Source organism: Lithobates pipiens, unplaced genomic scaffold, assembly GCF_037356315.1.
Source record: "Lithobates pipiens isolate NorthernLeopardFrog02 unplaced genomic scaffold, aLitPip1_a1.2 Scaffold_3, whole genome shotgun sequence".
Lineage (NCBI taxonomy): Eukaryota > Metazoa > Chordata > Amphibia > Anura > Ranidae > Lithobates > Lithobates pipiens.
The window spans coordinates 228,272,514-228,281,932 of NW_027507790.1; positions in this window are offsets into that span (position 1 = coordinate 228,272,514).

Genomic DNA, 9,419 nt, shown 5'->3' on the forward strand with positions numbered 1-9,419 from the left:
AGTGGCACCAATGCCATGCTGCCCATCAATGCCATATTGTGCTTCAGACAATGCCACCCATGCCGCCGATGGCAAAGTGCCATTGGCAGCATGGGTGGCACTGTCTGCAGCACAATATGGCTTTGGCTGCATGGGTGACACTGTCTGCTACACATTGCGGCATTTGCGGCATGGGTGGCACTGTCTACAACACAATATGGCATGCGCAGCATGGGTGGCACTGTCTGCAGCACAATATGGCATTGGCGGCATGGGTGACACTGTCTGCAGCACATTACGGCATTGGCGGCATGGGTGGCACGGTCTCTGCAGGCAGCACATGATACCTGCAGATAGTGCCACCCATGCCACTAAAGCCATAATGTGCTGCAGACAGTGCCACCCATGCCATATTGTGCTGTAGACAGTGCCACTCATGCTGCCAATGGCATAATGGCATGGGTGGCACTGTCTCTGCAGGCAGCACATGCGTTATGGCATTAGCGTCATGGGTGGCACTGTCTGCAGCAGATTATGGCATTGGCGGCATGGGCGGCACTGTCTCTGCAGGCAGCACATGTGTTATGGCCCATAATGCATGTGCTGCCTGCAGAGACCGTGCCACCCATGACGCCAATGCCATATTCTGCTGTAACGGTGCCACCCATGCCGCATGCGTTATTGCCCATAACGCATGTGCTACCTGCAGACAGTGCCACCCATGTTGCCAATGGCATAATGTAAAGATGCTGCTGCAGTAGTAGTAGATCTTGAATCCACCCCCCCAAGCAAGCACACACCTGTGTTCTGTGTTAGCTGGGCCCCAGGAGTCACTTCCTCCTTCATCCTGTTGCTGTTTGCTGTCTGGACTGGAGTGCGAGTCAGATGCCAGATCAAGCCCTTTCTTTTTTTTTCTTCCGCCACCGCCGCTCGTCTCTCTGCTTTTTCTCTGTCCGAGTGAAGAACAGAGCAGAAGGGGAGGAATCACTCCGCGCCAGGGAAGGCAATATAGAGGACGCGCTGGCCGGAACTTGAGCCAGCATGAGGAGCGGGTGCGGAGAGGACATTCTTCCGTGTCCGAAATAGAAAAAATAGTCCCTCCCCCTGCATATTGAGCTATCGGCATAAAAAAAAAAAATGTAAAAAGAACGGCTAGTGTTCAGTTGGTTTGGTGTATGCAGACAGATAGTGTTCAGTCAAGGTGGCTGGGGGATTATTATTTTTTTTAACATTAATTAGGTCTCTGTTCAGGTCGCCCAGGCCCCCCTGCTGGCCGGGGCCCAGTACAACAGGGCCAGTCGTACTGGCCTATCAGCGGCCCTGCCCATCAACATCTGATGTGAAAGCTGAAAACTTTCTTATATGTAAAAATCGAAAAAAAAAAATCTAATTTGGTCAAATTTTTTTTAAATTCGGCAGCAATTTTTACGAATTCAGGAAAAATGAAGCGAATTTGGAAAACAAATTGAACTAACTTAACGATTCTAATAAAACTAAATTAGTTAACTAACAAATCAAAAAAAAAAAATTTTTTTGTTTTTGTTTTGCACGTCTAAAACACACCATTCGTGTTCAGGTGCCATTCATTTTCAATGTTCCACCGCTGCACAGGAACTCATAGATCTCATAGATCTCAGGTGCAGTGATGTCACCACACTTGTAGTCAATGGATACCTCCTCCAGCCCCATAGCCTAACCTAGGTACAGACCTGCGGCTGGAGGGATAGACTGCAAATTGATCACAGTTGCTATGCTTTGCAGGCTCCATGAAAAAAAAAAATAATAATGTCAAATTTTTTTAAAATCAATGTGTGTGCAATTATTATTATCATTTTTTTATTTTATTTTTGTAAAAGGTGGAATTAGCCTTTAAAGGTGCAGGGATCTACTAGAAGCCCAGCTTGGTACAATGGCAGCTGAAGACTTCCATCTCTGCAACAAATCCAGCAACTAAAAACAGTGGCAACTTCTCCAATCAATTCAATACAGTGGAATCTTGGACTATGAGCATAATCCGTTCCAGGAGAATGCTTGTAATCCAAAGCACTCGCCTATCAAAGTGAGTTTCCCCATAGAAGTCAATAGAAACAAATATAATTCGTTCCGCATTGACTTCTATTGCATGCAATACCGCATGTGGCCAGAGGTCGGGGGAGCACCGGAGAGTCTCGGAAATACTCCGAGACCGCTCGGCTGAACTCGGAAAGAATTGAAAACACTCGGGTTTCCGAGTGATTCTAAGTATTTCCGAACGGTTCCGAGTGTCGCCGGCACTCCAGCATCTCTGTCCAAATGCGGTACTGCACACCCCATTGGCTTGAATCCTGCTCATTTTGTGAGACATCACTCACAAACCGAGTCAGGATTAAAAAAAAAAAAAAAAAAGCTGCTCTTCTTTCAAAACGCTTGTTAACCGCATTGCTTGTAAACCAAGGTTCCACTGTACTAGATTTTTACAGCAACGTGCACATGGGCAGAGTATTTCAGAGAACGATACAAAAGAAATATTTCCCAGCACAATTACCAGCTAGTCAGCAAAAAAAAATCTGAAATACTACAGTTTCAGCAATTCGCATTGAAAACAAAGGTTTTGTCTACATACATCTGCAACCGAAACCTCCGTTTTTTTAAATGTAGGTCGCTGAAACTATGTAGTATTTATTTATTTATTTATTTTGACTAGCTGGTAAGTGTGATGGGAGTTTGTTTTGTATTGTAGGAGACAGTGCAAGAAAGATTTTTGCTAGAAGCAGCTGCCTGCAGGTAATCGGATACATTACTCATAATTAATGGCGCGTACACACGATCAGACTTTTTGGCAGACTTGGTCCGGCCGACCGGAATTAGTTGGACAATTCGATCGTGTGTGGGCTCCAGCTGACTTTTTTTTCCCCAAAAGTCAGACGGACCTAGAAATAAAATATGTTTCAAATCTATCCGACGGACTCAAGTCCGAAGGACTAAAAATTGGGAAAACCATTTGTCTGTGTGCTGGTCCGACGGACCAAATACCATGCAAGGGCAGCTATTGGCTACTGGCTATTGAACTTCCTTGTATAGTCCTGTTTACATCATCACGTTCAAAACTAACAGACTTTCGAACAGACTTAGTCCGGTCGTGTGTGGCCAAGTCCGCTCGTTCAGAAAGTCCGTCGGACCTCCGCTGAAAGTCCGTCGTGAAGACTGTCGGACCTAGTCCGTCGAAAAGTCAGATCATGTGTACGCAGCATAAGGTGTCTGATTCTGTCCCCAAATTAAATAAATAAATAAAACAATTAAACTTCAACCTTAAGTTATCAAAAAAGCAAGTTTTCAGGCTGCCTTACCTACTTCCAGCTTTATACTATATTTGTATAAAGCCTGAAGAGGAGATCTCTAGGTTATCCCAAAAACTAGAATTTTTAATAGCTTAAAGAGTAACTCCATTTTTGTTGAGTAGAAACCAATCCTCTCTGGGTGATCAATAGGGATGAGCTTCGTGTTCGAGTCGAACATACGTTCGACTCGAACATCGGCTGTTCGCCTGTTCGCCGAATTCCGAACGTAATGGGCCGTTCGCGCCAAATTCGTGTGGCGCTCACGGCCCACAATGCACTGCGTCATCGCAGTGCATTGCTGGCTCATGATTGGCCAAGCATGCACTGTGACCCCGCATGCTTGGCCAATCACAGCGCCAGCAGCGAGGAGAGCCATGATTGGCCACAGGCAGGATGCCTGTGGCCAATCATAGCTCAGGCTGTGTAGTACACGCCCCACACTATATAAGGCCGCCAGCGCGGCGGCCTAGTGTAGTGTGTTGGCGTCTGAAGCAGTTAGTGGGTGTTCTGTGTACCTTCAACACAATACACACCGATCGTTTTCGGCCGATTTTCGATCTTGCTGTTGTGTAGTGGTTGTTGTCTGCGTGCCCTGACCGCAGTATACACCGCTATATTCACCTCACCTATATAGCTAGTGATCTATCTTTTATAATAGAGCTTGCAGTCAGTAGTGTTAGGAGCTTGTGCGTGCTGTCTGCGTGCTCTGTACCCAGTACACACCGCTATATCCACCTACATAGCTCTTCTCTATTTGAGCCCACTTGCCATCTGCAGGAGTTATTGGAAGTTGTGTGTGCCTCCAGCACAGCACAGTATACATCTGTATATACCCCTTTATCTCTGGTGTTCTATAAAAAAGGCATCTGCAGGAGTTAGTGGGTTTTTTGTGCCTCCAGCACAATATACACCTGTATCTACCCTTTATTGCTGTTCTCTAATAGAGCCATCTGCAGGGCTTAGTGGGTGTTGTGTGACTCAATTACAGTATACCCCTTTATCTCTGGTGTTATATAATAAAGGCATCTGCAGGAGTTAGTGGGTGTTTTGTGCCTCCAGCACAATATACACCTGTATCTACCGTTTATTGCTGTTCTCTAATAGAGGCATCTGCAGGGCTTAGTGGGTGTTGTGTGACTCCATTACACTGCTGTTTTACCCAACTCCCTTCAGGCCATTACCATGTCTGGAAGGCCAGCAAGGAGAGGCAGACAGGCGCGAGCCGATAAAAGAGGACAAGCAGGCTCTGTGTCTAGAGACAACAGTGCTGGTCGTGGACGCGGTGCACTGTCATCAGCACGTGGCCATGGGACACGCTTGTCCTTCTTTTCGGCAGCTGGACATGTTGAACCGCAACATGCCAACGACTTGGTAGAGTGGATGACCAAGCCCTCTTCATCCTCCTCATCCTCTCTCACCCAGTCTCAGGGTACTAGCAAAGCAGCTGCCAACGCATCGTCTTCCCTCCTCTCAATGTCATCATCAGTGACTCCTTCCCTAGACCCACCACGTCCTCCTGAGGAGTCTCCTGAACTCTTTGAGCACAGTGTTGGGTACATGCTCCAGGAGGATGCCCAGTGTTTTGTAGGCTCTGATGTTGACACTCAGCTAGAGGAAGGCAGTAGCATGAGCGCAGAGAGAGGGGATGCTCAAGAAGGACAGCAATCTGGCAGTCATGTTCCACAAGCTGCAGCATACTGCCAGGTTTGCTACAGCGATGAAGAGGGAGGGGATGATGAGGGCACTGACTCCACGTGGGTGCCTGGAAGGAGAGAGGAGGAGGAGGAGGAGGAGGCACATGTCCAACGAGGCAGGATGCCCTCCGGGGGCCAGCTTAGGGGCAGCACACCGACTGAATCACACAGCAGAGCTCCGCCTGTGCAGGGCGCTGCCTCTGCGCGTTATTCTAAAAGTTCTTTGGTGTGGGCCTTTTTTGAGACGAGTGCATCAGATCGCACCGCTGCTATTTGCAACATATGTCTCAAGCGTATCTCGCGTGGCCAAAACATCAGCCGCTTGGGCACCACATGCTTGACCAGACATATGTTGACCTGCCATGCAGCTCGTTGGCAAGCGTACCTCAAAGGCCCACACCAAAGAACAAAGCGGACCTCTCCTTGCTCCTCATCAGCTGGCATCTCCAACCCCACTAGACCTTCAGTCCTCTCTGAAACCTGCTCTGAGAGGAATGAAGGTGTAGAATTAGGTGTGTCACAGCCAAGTGCTTCCGGGAACTCTGCTAGCGGTACACCCACGTCCGATTATAGCAGGCAAATGTCCCTGCCCCAGCTGCTGGACCGGCAAAAGAAGTTCACTCCCAGCCATCCACATGCCCAGCGGTTGAATGCTAGCTTGGCTAAATTGCTAGCACTTCAACTGCTGCCTTTTCAGTTGGTAGACTCGGCCCCCTTGAGTTTGAGTTTGTACAATGTGCGGTTCCTCAGTGGCAGGTCCCCAAACGCCACTTTTTCTCACGGAAGGTGATTCCGTACATATTACCGCTGACTCATGGTCCAGCAGGCATGGACAGGGACGTTACCTGTCTTTCACGGCCCATTGGGTCACTCTTCTGGCAGCTGGGAAGGATGCAGGACAAGGTGCAGTAGTGTTGGAGGTTGTTCCGCCACCACGCCTCCAAAATTCTACTATTGGTTGTGACACACCTCTCTCCTCCACCCCCTCCTCTTCTTCTTCCTCCATGGCCTCTTCCAGTGCTCTGTCCTCAGAACCAGCGGTGCTCGGTAGGCGTTCCAGGGGCTACGCAAGTACGCAGGCAAAACGATGCCATGCCGTGCTTGCGCTGGTTTGTTTGGGGGACAGGCGCCACACTGGGGCGGATGTTTTGTCAGCTCTGCAGGGGCAGGCCGAGAGGTGGTTGACGCCACGCCAGCTTAAGCCAGGAATGGTGGTTTGCGACAATGGCACCAACCTCCTCTCCGCCCTCCGACAGGGACAACTGACCCATGTGCCCTGTGTAGCTCACGTCCTTAACCTGGTGGTGCAGCGGTTCTTGGGCAGGTACCCCGGCTTACAGGATGTCCTGAAGCAGGCCAGGAAAGTCTGTGTGCATTTCCGCCGATCATTTAATGCCTGTGCTCGGCTGGCTGAGCTCCAAAAGGAGCTGAACCTGCCCAAGAACCGCCTTGTATGTGGCATGCCCACCAGGTGGAACTCAACGTTGGCCATGCTGCAGCGGCTGCACACGCAGCAGAGGGCCATCAATGAGTACCTGTGCGACTACGGCACCAGGACAGGGTCATGGGAGCTCGGTTTTTTCTCACCATGCCAGTGGGGCATGATCAGGGATGCATGCACTGTCCTGTTACCGTTTGAGGAGGCCACAAGGATGGTGAGCAGTGACAGTGCATGCATCAGTGACACTGTACCTCTTGTCCACCTCTTGGAGCATACGCTGCGTGGAATAATGGACAGGGCACTTGAGGCAGAACAGAGGCAGGAAGAGGAGGACTTCCTTGCCTCTCAAGGCCCCCTTTATCCAGACAGTGTTCCTGCTGTGCCACCCATCACACAGGAAGAGGATGAGGAGGAGGAAGAGGAGGAGGAGGATGATTGTGTCAGCATTGAGGTGGAGGCTGGCACTCAGCATCAGCAGCAGCAGTCTTGTAGGGATGATTTACAGTCGCAAGAAACACGTGGACTTGTACGTGGCTGGGAAGAGGTAGCTGCGGATCATGTTGTCCTTAGTGACCCAGAGGACTCCGGACCGAATGCCTCAGCTAACCTACGCTGCATGGCCTCCCTGATCCTGCAAAGCCTGCGGAAGGATCCTCGTATTCTTCGGATCAAGGAGAGGGACCATTACTGGCTGGCCACTCTCCTTGATCCACGGTACAAGGGTAAGGTTGCCGACCTTATCTTGCCATCGCAGAGGGAGCAGAGGATGAGACATCTCCGGGAGGCCTTGCAGAAAGGTCTGTGCAACGCGTTCCCAGAGACTGGGAGGTTACAAACTCCTGGTCCTGGACAACGTGTTGCTGAGGCATCGGTCAGAAGGAGCGGTGGAGAAGGTGGCCGTCTGACTGATGCTTTCAGACAATTTTTTAGTCCGCAGCCCCAAGGTATGATCAGTTCCAGCACCCATCGCCAGCGTCTGATTTACATGGTGCAGGAATACCTAGGGGCAAGGTCAGACTTGGACACCTTTCCCACCGAAAATCCTCTGGCTTACTGGGTCTTGAGGATGGATCACTGGCCAGAGCTTGCACAGTATGCAATTGAGCTACTGGCCTGTCCTGCATCCAGCGTTCTTTCGGAACGCACCTTCAGTGCTGCTGGTGGCTTTGTTACCGATCACAGGGTGCGCCTGTCCACCGAATCAGTTGATCGACTGACCTTCATGAAGATGAATCAGTCTTGGATCACCCACAGCTACCAAGCACCTGAAGCTGATGTAACAGAATCATTTTTTTTTAAATATCACATCCCTTCAAGACTGCCTATGCTGATGCTGAGTGACTGTCCTGTTATGTTGATAGTCTATCCTCTTCCTCCTCCGCTGATATGTTGGAAGAACATTTCTGGTTCTGGGTGATGCCTAAGGCACAATTTTTCTGCCCCTGTTTAACAGGGGTGTTTAAGTACAATTTTTGATGCAATGCTTTGCAGCAGGGCTAATTCCTGCAATAAAACTAGAGTATATGGCAGAGGTTGCAGTGTGGTGGCACCAGCGCACCAGTGCCTAAGGCCCAATTTTTCTGCCCCTGTTTAACAGGGGCATTTAAGTACAATTTTTGATGCAATGCTTTGCAGCAGGGCTAATTCCTGCAATAAAACTAGAGTATATGGCAGAGGTTGCAGTGTGGTGGCACCAGCGCACCAGTGCCTAAGGCCCAATTTTTCTGCCCCTGTTTAACAGGGGCATTTAAGTACAATTTTTGATGCAATGCTTTGCAGCAGGGCTAATTCCTGCAATAAAACTAGAGTATATGGGAGAGGTTGCAGTGTGGTGGCACCAGCACCAGTGCCTAAGGCCCAATTTTTCTGCCTCTGTTTAACAGGGGCGTTTAATTACAATTTTTGATGCAATGCTTTGCAGCAGGGCTAATTCCTGCAATAAAACTAGAGTATATGGCAGAGGTTGCAGTGTCGTGGCACCAGCACCAGTGCCTAAGGCCCAATTTTTCTGCCCCTGTTTAACAGGGGCATTTAAGTACAATTTTTGATGCAATGCTTTGCAGCAGGGCTAATTCCTGCAATAAAACTAGAGTATATGGGAGACGTTGCAGTGTGGTGGCACCAGCACCAGTGCCTAAGGCCCAATTTTTCTGCCCCTGTTTAACAGGGGCGTTTAAGTACAATTTTTGATGCAATGCTTTGCAGCAGGGCTAATTCCTGCAATAAAACTAGAGTATATGGGAGAGGTTGCAGTGTCGTGGCACCAGTGCCTAAGGCCCAATTTTTCTGCCCCTGTTTAACAGGGACATGTAATTACAGTTCTTGATATAATATTTCACAGGAGGGCCCCTTCCTGTGCCCACCCAGAGTAACTGTGAGGACTTATAGCGTTGTGGCACCAGCACCACAACCACCAAAGGTCAATTTTTCTACCACTGTTCAACAATGGCATGTAATTACAATTCTTGATATAATCGTTCACCGCAGGGCGCTCCAGCGCCCACCAAGAGTCACTTTGAGGGCTTACAATGTTGTGGCAAAACCAACACCTTGTTCCGCCATTTCTGCAGAGCATATAGGGCAGGCCCCTACTTTCAAACATCCAACTTACAAACATCTCCTACTTGCAAACGGAAGGAGACAACAGCAAGTGAGATGAAAAAAGATGGACGACAAAACAAATTATACAGGGGTGATAACCCTTCCCTATGTTTTCCAAAAAGCTTAAAAATCATTTTTTTGACTGGAGCTACACTTTAAAAATGTACCAGTTGAAAATTACAAACAGATTCAACTTAACACAACAAACCTACACAGTCCCTGTCTTGTTTGCACCGCCTGTATACTGCTGTTCTGAGTATATAGGGCCTGGGGGCCACACGCATTTCCTTTTTTTAATATGGGTACAGGGTTCCCCTTAATATGCGTACAAGACCTAAAGGGGCTGGTAATGGGCAGGGAGGGCTACCCATGCCATTTTTCTCAATG